The sequence below is a fragment of the Scyliorhinus canicula genome, chromosome 4, assembly GCF_902713615.1.
Source record: "Scyliorhinus canicula chromosome 4, sScyCan1.1, whole genome shotgun sequence".
Taxonomy (NCBI): Eukaryota; Metazoa; Chordata; class Chondrichthyes; order Carcharhiniformes; family Scyliorhinidae; genus Scyliorhinus; species Scyliorhinus canicula.
The window spans coordinates 33,002,003-33,014,868 of NC_052149.1; the positions used below are offsets into that span (position 1 = coordinate 33,002,003).

At 45.3% G+C, this 12,866-nt stretch overlaps 1 pseudogene; it reads left to right on the forward strand.

Annotated features, from left to right (window-relative positions):
* Window positions 1-523: 523 nt before the first annotated feature.
* Window positions 524-1,057, forward strand: LOC119964124 (annotated as a pseudogene).
* The last annotated feature ends 11,809 nt before the right edge of the window (window positions 1,058-12,866 follow it).

Below are 12,866 nucleotides of genomic sequence, written 5' to 3' on the forward strand. Positions count from 1 at the left end.
TGTTAGCGCTGCTGCCTCACAGCGCCGAGGACTCGGGTAACGGGTTCAATCCCATCCCCGGGACACTGTCCATGTGGAGTTTGCACATTCTCCCCATGTCTACGTGGGTCTCACCCCCACAACCCTGGGTAGGTGGATTGGCCACTCTAAATTTCCCCTTAATTGGAATATAAATAATTGTTAAATTATTATTTTTTTAAATATCAACTGCCGTGGTGACCAAAATGGGAAGTTGGGTCATCAGGAGTTTACTGGAAATTGGGTTGAGGAATCAGAAGATGGGTCTCATGGACAAGATGAGCTTGGAGAGGAGATAGGAGAGAAATTAGAGAAAGATGCGAATTCTGAGCTAGGACATGGGGGAGCTTTCAGGAGGTTTGGCCCAGTGGGCTAGTGCAGGGAAGGAATACGGCAGAGGCAACGGATTGGATTGTCTCAATCTTAATCGCAAATAAATCTATGTGCTGTTTAACCACTTTGAGTGTGGCAGTCAGTGGCTGGAAGGAAGCATTTGGAGAGCAAAATGGGTGATATATAGAAAGGGAGGTGGTGCGGTGGTACAGTGGTAGCATTGCTGCCTCACGGCACTGAGGACTCGGGTTCGATCCTGGCCCTGGGTCACTGTCCGTGTGGAGTTTACACATTCTCCCTGTATCTGTGTGGGTCTCATCCCCACAACCCAAAGATGTGCAGGGTAGGTAGACTGGCCCCTTAATTGGAATAGCAAGAATTGGTAGCTTTAAATTTAAAAAAATATATATATAGAAGAGCAAGAAGAGCTTTGTCCATACGTGTGAACAATATTATACCGTTGAAAGTGGAGGCAAACAGAAGACTGTGCAAAATCTGTCTGGTTTATTGGGACGCAAGACTGGCCAGGCCAAAGGATTTTCTTACACTGAAGCAAACAAATCCAAAGATATTACCTAGGACGGCGAAACACTCAGGATTCACCTGGACAATCTGAAAAAATATATCCCAGGAATAAAAATGATCTTTGCAGAAGAGTGACCGTGAAGACTTGATAGCTTATCACAAAGCTGCCAGAGCCAAGTAACTTATTGTTAGAATCAACAGTGGAGGAGAGAGAGGAGAAGGTTTTAAGAAGACAGATTACAGTAGAGATAAGAAGCTTTGCATTCCATACTGATGTTCCTGCAGTATTACCAGATGAGAGCAGGACACAATTGTGCTTTATGTGGCCTAACTAGATCTGATGTGGTGGGCTAAACCACTTATCCACCATAACCCTTCAAGTCTGCGTTCCTTGGATGAAGTGACTAGAGATAAGGGGCTGGATTCTCCACTGCCTGCCGCCGGGAACAGAATTCCCGATGCAGTGGAGAATCTAGCATCGGGGGAAATGGGATTGGCACCCGGCGTCAATTCATTTCCAATGCTCCGGTCCACCATTGGCATTGGGATCGAAGGTGGAAGAGAGACCCCTGTCTGGAAGTCCTCCTGAAAGGAAACTAGAATGCAGTGAAACTAACTGCAATGTTTATAAACATCAAGTTCCTGGACCACATTGAAAAGAGTTAAGTGCTTTCCATTCATCTCCCTTCACGCTTGAATAACTTTTAAGTACTCAGCAGTGAAACTAACAGAAAGCACTTAATTCTCTTTGATATGGTCTGGGAACTGGCAATCAAACCTTGATGTTTATAAACATAGAACATAGAACATACAGTGCAGAAGGAAGTCATTCGGCCCATCGAGTCATCACCGACTCACTTAAGCCCTCACTTCCACCTATCCCCGTAACCCCTCCTAACCTTTTTGGCCACTAAGGGCAATTTATCATGGCCAATCCACCTAACCTGAACGTCTTTGGACTGTGGGAGAAAACCGGAGCACCCGGAGGAAAGCCACGCAGACATGGGGAGAACGCGCAGACTCCGCTTAGACAGTGACCCAGCGGGGAATTGAATTTGGGACCCTGGTGCTGTGAAGCCACAGTGCTAGCCACTTGTGCTACCGTGCTGCCCACAACATCATCCTTAGTTTCACAGCTGACTACTTCAAAGTCACTCAAGAGTGAAGGAAGGTAAATGGAACAATGCTGACAGCTGTGTGTGTGGAAACTGTCAATCACAAATCAATATCTTGAATGACTGGCAGATCAAAGTTCTGAGGGGGTTTAAACGCAGCTGACTCTGTTTTCTCTTTCGAAGAATTGGCAGTTGTTGCTTCCTCTGCCTGAACTAGCAGATTTATTGCACAGGTGAGTTTTAAAGCAGTGATTTTTTTTCACTGCCTCTGTCTGGACTGTTCTCTAGCTTCCAGATAGGGGCTTCTCATCTGGGGTCTCCCAGACAGGGGTCTGTCTTCTGGAGAGTCTCTGGGGAAGGGTCTCTTTAATTAAAGGGTCTCGGGGGAGTGGGGGGGTAGATTTCGGATAACCCCCGTACTGGGGGTGGGGGGGGGGGGGGGGGGTGACACAAAGATCTAGGGGCGGGTTGAATTGAGCTGCGGGTGGGTGGCCTGAATTGTGATGGGGGTGGGCAGCTGCAGAACCTCACTATTGGGCCGCCATCTCAACATGGTGCCCTGATAGCGGGCTGAGCTCCCAACATGAGCGTAATTCAGGTGCAATTTGGCTCCGGCAGGAGAACACCCTCCCAAACTGAGAATCCTGCCCAAGGTCTGCCCAGGATGAGAGAACTTTATGGCTTGAAATGAAATGAAAATGAAAATCGCATATTGTCACGAGTAGGCTTCAATTAAGTTACTGTGAAAAGCCCCTAGTCGCCACATTCCGGCGCCTGTCCGGGGAGGCTGGTACGGGAATCGAACCGTGCTGCTGGCCTGCTTGGTCCGGTTTAAAAGCCAGCGATTTAGCCCAGTAAGCTAAACCAGCCCCTTTATTGCGGACTAGAGCATTAAAAGTGGAGGAGAGGTTTGAGCAAATCAGTAGCTGCAGAAATGTTGTAGCAAACAGAACGCCAAAGACTGGACAGTTGAGATTTCGAAAGTGGAGTTGGAAGTGAATTGAGGGAAAGATTTTTCCAGGAGCAGATACAGAAGGAGATAGGTTTGGCGAGTAGCAGGAGAGTATGGGTGGAAAATTAGATAAGAAAGTGACCAGAATTGACTGTCAGTGATTGATGTGATGGGACTAGACGGATCGTACAAGGTGACAAAGTCATGGGGCAAATGTGAATGTGGGTTGGGACATGTACCTAAGCGGGAGATTTAGGGACGATAAGAGGGCAGTGAACTCAGAGGAAAGAGAGCATAATGAGTTGAGATGGGAGTTTTAATTTCTGAGGATGAGAAGTCATTTGGTGCAGAGGCTGAGGGAGAAAAGCAGTGAAGGTAGCGTGGAGGGAAACTTTTCATTGTACTTGGGAGAGTGGTAGAGAACAGAGATTTTGAATGAGAGATGAGACAGATGAAAGAAGCTGAGATGCTCAAAGGAGGAGAAAGTACAGGAGGAGTAAGGGGTGTTACATGGGGGAGATATTAGGAAATTTGGTTCAGAAATTAGATTGAAGATGTAGTAGGAAATTTAGGAGTTAAACCAACTGAGGGAGAATATGGCTCATCAGGGGGATACGCCCACACCTGGCTGAGTTACAATGTCCCTGTCAGACTTAAACCCGTTCGTGGGAATACACAGGATGCCCCAGATCCATTGTCTTTTGAGATACTCCTGTATGACCAGCCATTAGTCCATTACAGAGTCTGATGGCCTCTTTGTCCATCAATGGGAGGTTAGTTGCATATCAACAGCATGAGTCTATTCTTATCTATAAACGGGAGTGGGCCATCACACAGCCAAGATAATGATGATGGGTTCAAACCTGGAAACCTCGGCAGAGAACCTTTGTTTGAGGGGCTTGGGTGGAGCTTAGAGAGAGAGAGAGAGAGAGAATGCTGTTTTGAACAGGTACAGGGGAAGGCTATGGAAATTGACTGAGAGATGTCATGTAGGTTACCACCGAGGTAGGCACTCTGAGAAAGGGTTCAGAGTTAATCACCCTAACAGAATAAAAAATTGCTTCATAAATGCCTTTGCCTGTCTGTGTAAGTGGAATGAGAGCTTCATGTTCTATTACAGTGCTGTTTACTGGGAACTAGTTTGTTAAGATTAAGAAACTACATGTCACCTGTTACTTTTAGAGTTTAATATTTATTGCAAAAAAAGAAATCAATATTTAAAGTTTGTTTATAAAATAACAAAGCCCTATTTCTTATATTAACACGGCGGGAGTGGAGAGAGCAGGGATACATGGAGATGGTGACCAAGCCACTTGCTTAAAAGTCAGGAGAAAGCCCAGCTCCACTTGGATGAGTTTCCCTGCAGTTATTTAACAGACAACCAGCCGCTAATTGGCTTTGAGTAGGACTTCTGTTCCATCGGGAAGGAAGTCCCTCCTCTGAGAGCTGGCAGCTAATCAAATGGAGGAGCCAAATAGCAGAGAAGTTCAAGCTTTGGCAGGGCCATGCTGGCAGACCCCAGTGAAGGGCATCAAGTTCTTCAGCGCAGTTGCAGAACGTGTGGGTGCGGGTGGGGGGGGGGGGGGGGGGGGGAGGTGGAGGGAGGAAACAACATTGGCAGGAGACTCTTGTTGGGCATAGGGTGCCAGCTTGGAGGAAACATCCCCAGCTGACATTTAACTGACAATCTCGCCACTTGGCCTGGGCACCCACTGTTGCTGCTGTGAATATAGAAGCACCTGGCATGGCTTAAGAGGGAACCAGAAGTGAAGAGACTAAAGGTCACAGTGTTTTTAATGACTGCAGGCAGGGCTGCAAGGTGCAAACCTTCAGCATCAAAAGTGCAGAGCTCTGTGACCATCTGCCTGGAAGAGCCACAGTGTCCAGCGACACTGCTTCTTGGGCATCAGAAGTTGCTCCATGTTTAGCGGTAGGTCCTATGCTGAGGGTACAGTCTCCTTGTTCATAGATGATTGAATTTTGGATGATTGGCTGGCTTCGGATCTCCTCTCCTTGCATTTTCTCTCTGCACCTGTAATGCGCTTGCTTTCAAAGGATCCACCCCATTTTTTATTGAGTTATGCCAGATGCAGAAATCTTGAGCAAGTTTCTTCCAGGACTCAGAATTGGTATCAATACTCTTAACTGAAATATTCAGAGTGTGCTCACAGCACTTCCTTTAAACATCATGATTGTGCACCCCAGACTCAAGCTATCCATAGAAAATTGCTTTGGTTAGCGAGCGTCAGGCATTCTGGCTACATGATCAGCCCAAATCAGTGTGATCTTCAGAAGCTTCTGAAGGCAGATCAAATGAAAGTCATTGAGCTTCTTGACATATCGCAGGTTCACAGTTGAAGTCTTGAATTTAAAGAGAGGAGTAGGCAGGACTAGTGCTCTATTGAACCTTAGCTTGAAAGGCATATTTATTCTGTTCTTACCCAGACTGATGTTCGAACACTGCCGAAAGCTTCATTTGCTTTAGCAATTCCAGCATATGTTTGTCGTCAACATAGACAGCTCAGGAGAGTGTGCTGCCAAGATAACTGAACTTATCCACTGCTGACAGATTCTGATCACGGACTGAAACCTTGGGCTTGAGATAGGGCTTTCCTGGAGCAGGCTGGTATAACACACCAGCTTCAGTATTGTACCAGAAAGCTTCAGTCGATGTCCTTCTGAAACAGTATGCCCAAAGCAACTCCAACAAAGGACACCTTTGTACCTGTTGCAGGGAACACGACAGTGTGTTGGGCTAATAAATCACAGGCTCAGATTAATGCTTTCGGCACATGAGTTAAATTAATTAAAATTGTTTAATAATTCTTGCAATTGAAACCAGAATTGAAAAATAATTTCAGCAATAGTGACCATGAAGCAAACATCAATTTCATAAAAATAAATCTGGTTCACTAATGCCCTTCAAGGAAGGAAGCCTGCCATCCTTACCTGGCCTGGCCTACATGTGACTCCAGACCCACAGCAATGTGGTTAACTGTGGACTGAAATGGCCTAGCAAGCCACGCCATTGTAACAATTAGGAATGGGCAACAAATGATGGCCTTGCCAGCAAGGAGCACACCGGCAGGCGTAGAAACGATACCACAGGGCAGCACGAAAGCACAGTGGTTAGCACAGTTAGCACAGTGGTTAGCACAGGGTCCCAGGTGCGATTCCCGGCTTGGGTCACTGTCTGTGCGGAGTCTGCACGTTCTCCCGTGGGTTTCCTCCGGATGCTCCGGTTTCCTCCCACAGTCCAGGTTAGGTGGATTGGCCATGCTAAATTGCCCTTAGCGTCCAAAAAGGTTAGGTGGGGTTAGGGGGATAGGGTAAAGGTGTGGGCTTAAGTAGGGTGTTCTTTCCAAGGGCCGGTGCAGACTCAATGGTCCGAATGGCCTCCTTCTGCACTGTAAATTCTATGATTCTATGAAATCCGATATTTTTGCAGCTTATTCTTGTTTATGCAACCACTCATTTCATTCACTGAGAGGAAGATAGCACATGCAAAATAGTACAGAGATTTCCATGACATAAAGACAAACATAAAGTATGTTACACAGGTTAGCTATTGCCACTGCAAATGTTATTATCTCTCTCAATCTGTAATTCTCATTTTCTGTAAAATGTCAGATCAATGATCAAAATGGTGTAACCTCTGAGATGTCTCCTTTAGATGCCTGGAAGGGGAGTGATGACATGCTTTTCAGATGGCTAAGTCCTTGCAAGTGTTCATGAACTGGGAGGCATATTTCAGACACAGCCTCCTTGACAAGCTTGAGTATCTTTATATGTTCCTTCTTTCCCCAGTCACACCGCTAACTGTTGTATTGATCTGCTGCCTGAGATAAACTTACAGCAAATAGGGTTCTTCCTTTTCCCTTTGTGAGCCACCTCTTGGTTTCACACACACTGGCCATGATGTCTACGTAAACTGTGCTCTCTGACAAAATATACTCTTAAATTGGTCATTGGTGATAGCTTGAAATCTTCCCATTTGTTAAGCTCATTAAATTCAGATGTGACTTGATTAGAATACTCACATCCTCGGCAGGATCCTCAGTTTCAGAAATTAAGTGTTGAATCCAGAACTGAATTGATAGCTAAAATGCCGCCGGTCTCTGAGCAATTCATGATCCGTTAATAGGCCAGCACTGGCGCCAGATGGAACTTGATCGATTCCAATGAAAAACGTATCCAATTCGCCTGAATCGGGATTGGCGCTCGAGAGGCTGACAAGCTGCAGTTCGCATATTAGCACTCCACTCCCCAAACACACTCATTCCAGCCAACAAGGTGGCAGCAGAGAGAGCAGCACCCCGGTTCACAGATGGAGAGCCTGGGACCCTCCTGAACCCCGTGGAGCAGAGGTGGCTCACCCTGTTCTCCGGGGTGGGAAGCTACCACCTGCCACCACACATTGGGTCTGGCCGCAGGTGGCAGAGGTCATGAGCGCCGTGGGCCCCACCACCTGGACCAGCAAGCAGCGCAGGAAAAAGCTGCACAGCCCGCTTCAGGGCGGCCAGGATGAGTAACCAGCACCGGCCCTGGCACCCCGTAACCCCACCCCCCACCCAGAGGGGGATCGAACCCCACTGAGGAGGTTCCTAACACTCACCCCAATACAACCAGCTGAGGTATTTTGCTTCCTCTCCCTCACTGTGGTAACTTTTCCCACCCCATCTCTCCCTGCAGCGCCCACTCCCAACCACCACCCAACTCTTTCTCTGTCACCCTCTTACTCATTCCTCCTGCTCTGTCAAGGTCAAATGATCTCTTCTTATATTGATACTTCACCTAAAAACATGACTAATTGTGTGCAACATTATGGGAGATTGTTTTTTTAAATTAGAAAAAGATATGATTCCAAAGCAAACATATAAAATATGTTGTTTTTGTTTTTAGTTAGTAAAAATGACCCACCCCAAAGGAAACCATAACATTTTATTTCCAATATTTTCAGACTAATTTTTAAATATATGAAGCCAGTGCTCCCCAGGTGGCTGCAAAGGGAATTCCCAAATGTTTCATGGAACTCGATCATAAGGAAATCCCTATAGCCTCTGCACAGTCTCTTCTTTCCAAGTTCAAATCATTAAAAGCGCATGAAGATATTTGGTGATAAGATGTTGAGATTAGTCAGAAAAGACAAATCTTGTACGCCAAAAGACTATTCCTGTCCCCAAACGTTCTGAGGAATTGCCTCTGATACTATTCCTGACTCCTGGAAACAATTTCTGTCCTGAAGATTGCACATAAAATCCTATTGATTTCACCACAACATGAAAAAGTTACTGGAACTGCCTTTACTTCTTGGGAATGTTAGAAACACTGAATCATTTGTTACTTTACTAAAGCTGGGCAGCACAATAGCACAGTGGTTAGCACAGTGGTTTCACAGCTCCAGGGTCCCAGGATCAATTCCTGGCTTGGGTCACTGTCTGTGCGGAGTCTGCATGTTCTCATGTGTCTGCGTGCGTTTCCTCCGGGTGCTCCGGTTTCCTCTCAGTCCAAAGATGTGCAGGTTAGTGGATTGGCCATGATAAATTGCCCGTATTATTTTAAAAGGTTAGGTGGGATTACTGGGTTACAGGCTTAGGGGGGAGATGTGAGCTTAAGTAGCGTACTCTTTCCAAGGGCCGGTGCAGATTTCATGGGCCGAATGGCCTACTTCTGCACTGTAAATTCTATGATTCTAGAAAATCAATTGCTACTCAGGTCATTTACAATTTAAAATACAGATAATGTTATCAGGCTAAAAGTCTTTGATTTTTGTTTTGCAAGTGTTCTAGATTTACAACATGTCAGAGTAAGCAATGATCAGATACATATTATAATAGTATTGGTACATATGAATATACCGTGATCCTTCTCTGGCCACTTTCCTGGATCTGCTATACACATATCTTCAGCATCACTGTTCAAAAAGCTTGGTCCATTACAAATAATGCTCTTGATTTCCTTGATGTAGAAATGCCAGTGTTGGACTGGTGTGAGCACTGTCTTACAACACCAGGTTAAAGCCCAACAGGTTTGTTTCAAATCACTAGCCTTCGGAGCACAGCTCCTTCCTTCAGGAGCACAGCTCCTTCCTTCAAGAAGGACCTGTGCTCCGAAAGTTAGTGATTTGAAACAAACCTGTTGGACTTTAACCTGGTGTTGTAAGACTTCTTACTTGGTTTCCTTGACATCGGACTTGAGTGATGTGTTGGGAATGCTGGGTCTGCGAGGACTGCGTTTACCATAGCAGTGAGAGAGACAGGCTTCCAACACTTGAAGAAATGCAACTCTATTTTATTGAACTCTTAACTATTAAACATACTTTAACTGTGGGTTGACACAATGCTGAGTTGACTGGAGACCTGAGGCTAACCTGACCAGACTATCTTACTACCACATGGTGGATGTTCTAGTTGTTGCTCACGGGCTCTGACTGTCTCAGAGGCTGCATCCCCCAGAGAGCGGGAAAACTGGTGCCCTCTGGCTTTATAGTGGCCGTGTCCTGTCTGGTGATTGGCTGCTGTGTTCTGTGTGTTCATTGGTCATCCTGTGTGTCAATCAATGCCTGTCTGTGCACCATCATATACTTGTGTGTATATTATGACAATGAGTTCATCAACATCTGGGTTTTTCTCCAAGGACAAGCCTTGCATCATTGATGCATTAATCAAAAAGTAGAATACTGCAAATGCTGGAAATCGTAAATAAAAATATGTTGGAAATACTCAGAGGGTCAGGCAACATCTGTGGGAGATGATCCTTCATCAGGACTAGGAAAAGTTAGAAATTTAATAGGTTTTGAGTAAGGGATAGGTGGGAAAAGGGGCTAAAGGTCAGCGGTAGAGTGCAGGAACGGAGATATTGAATGACAAAGGAGTTAATCTTACAGGGCAAAAGGGAAGGGTGATGGAACAAGGAAAGAAACAAGGAACCAAAAGATGTGCCGAGAGCAGATGAGCTGCTGTCTGAAAGCAAAATTGAGAGAAAACCAAAGGGCGGTATTCTGGCGCAGTGGTTAGCACTGCTGCCCCCGCGGCACTGAGGACGTGGGTTCGATCCCGGCCCCGGATCACTGTCCGTGTGGAGTTTGCACATTCTCCCCGTGTCTGCATGGGTCTCACCCCCACAACCCAAAGATGTGCAGGATAGGAGGATTGGCCACGCTAAATTGCCCCTGAATTGGAATTCTTTTTTAAAACAACAAAAACAGAAAACCGAAACATGTAAAAAGGAACCAAACTGCTTACGCTTTAAAATAGTTGAATTCAATGTTGAGTACGGAAGGTTGTAAAGTGTTTTATTGAAATATGAAGTGCTGCTCTTCTAGTTTACGTTGTGCTTCACTGAAACAATGCAGCAGGCCAAGGACAGAGATGCCAGAGCTGAGAGCAAGGTGGAGAATTGAAATGACAGGTCATTGGAAGCACGGAATCAGGCTTACTGGCTGAACAGAGGTGTTCCACAAAGCAATCATTTAATCTGCATTTCGTCTCCCCACCGTCAAGGGAGCCAAATTACGAGCAGCGAATACAGTATAATAAATTGAAAGAAGTATACACAAATTGCTGCTTCACCTGCAAGGGTGTTTGAAGCCTTGGACAGTGAGGAGAGAGAAGGTGAAAGGGATGGTGTTACATTTCCTGCTTTTCCTTGGAAAGGTAATGTGGGAAGTGAATGGGGTGTTGGGGTGGTGATTGAGAAGTTGACAAGGGTATCACAAAGAGAACAGTGCCTTCAGATGCTGACAGGGATGGGGAGGATGTGTTTGTTGTTGACATCATGCTGGAGATGGTGGAAATAGCAGGAAATAATCCATTGAATACAGAGACAGGTGGAATGGGTGAGGAGAAGGTGGAATACTATGGCAGTTAGTGGGGGGAGAGGAAAGGGTAAGAGCAGAAATGCAGGAAATGTGGCAGACATGGTCAAGGGCCCTGACAATCATGGTGTGGGGGGGAGGATTTCTCAGTTGTGGAAAAAAGGAGACATTGCAGAAACACTAGTGTGGAAAGTTGCATCATTGAAAAAGATGCAACAGAGTCAGGAGTGCCGGGAGAATGGAACAGTGCACTTCCAAGTTGTAGAGTTTGATGGAGTTAGTCCAGGTAGCAGTGGGAGTCAGAGGGTTTACAATGAATATTAGTTGATAGCCTATTGCCAGAAATGGAGACAGAGGAGCCAAGGATGGGAAAGGAAGAGCTGAAAATGAGCCATGTGAAACTGAAGGAAGGATGGAAATTGAAAGCAAAGTTCATGAAGTTTTCCAAATCAGCGGGAGAGCAGGACACAGCACTGATATAATCATCAATGTACGCCATGGAGTTCAGGAATGGACCCAAGTAGGACTGGGACAAAGAGTGTTCCACATAAGGGTGGCACAGTGGTTAGCACTGCTGCCTCACGGTGCTGAGGGCCCACGTGTTGATCACAGCCCCGAGTCACTGTCCGTGTGGAGTTTGCACATTCTCCCTGTGTGCATGCGTCTCACCCCTACAACCCAAAGATGTGCAGGGATTAGCCATGCTAAATTGCCCCTTAATTGGAAAAAAAATAATTGGGTACTTTAAATTTATTTTAAAAAAAGGAATGTTCTACATATTTTGATTTACATTTATTGTCACATGTACAGAGATACAGTGAGAAGTATTGTTCTGCGTACAGTCCAGACAGATCATTCGATACATGAAAAACGCAGGACATACGATAAATACACATTATAAATACATAGACATAGATATTGGGTGAAGCATACAGACTGTAGTGCTACTCAATAGCAAAGCTATGTGGAGAGATCAGTTCAGTCCATAAAAGGGTCATTCAGGAGTCTGGTAACAGCAGGAAATAAGCTGTTTATGAATCTGTTAGTGCGTGTTCTCAGACTTTTGTACCTTCTGCCCGATGGAAGAGAGAATAAGCCGGGTGGGAGGGGTCTTTGATTATGCTGCCCGCTTTCCCAACAGGAGGTGTAGACAGAGTCAATGGACGGGAGGTGGGTTTGCGTGTTGGACTGTGCTGTGTTCATGATACTCTCTAGTTTCTTACGGTCTTGAGCTGAGCAGTTGCCATACCAAGCTGCAATACAGCCAGATAGAATGCTTTCTGTGGTACATATGAAAAATTATCTCAAAACAAAAATCTGGGACAAAGTTAATAGTCAAATGCAGGTTAATTAAGGAAAGTTGGTTCAGATTTCTTAAACTAAATCATGTTTAACTAACTTACTGGAGTTTTTTGATGAGGTATAGGAGAGGATTGATGGGGGCAGTGTTGTTGATGTTATGTACATGGACTTCCAAAAAGGCATTTAATACAGTGCCATACAACAGGCCTGTGAGCAAAGTTATTGCCTGTGGAATAAAAGTGACTGTAGCAACATGGATAAAAAAAATTGCCTGAATGACAAGAAACACAGAGTCATGGTTAATGGATATTTTTTAGGTTGGAGGATGGTTTGTAGTGGTGTTCCCCAGGGGTCAGTATTGAGTTCATTGCTTTGTCTGATATACATTAATGATCTAGGCCTAGACCTTGAAAAATGAAAATCACTTATTGTCACGAGTAGGCTTTAATGAAGTTACTGTGAAAAGCCGCTAGTTGCCACATTCCGGCGCCTGTCCGGGGAGGCTGGTACGGGGAGGCCTTGGTGTACGGGGCACAATTTCAAAGTTTGTAGTTGATATGAAACTTGGGAGCATTGTGAACTCTGATGTGATGGTGTAGAACTTCAAAAGGACAGGCAAGTTGATGGAATAAGTGGGCCGGTGGCAGATGAGATTTAATGTGCAGATACGTGAAGTGATTAATTTTGGTAGCAAGTACATGGAGAGACAATATAAAACAATGTGCACAATTCGAAAAGGGTGTGCAGGGTCAGAGGGACCTATCTGTATATGTGTATAAGTCATAGAATCATAGAATTTACAGTG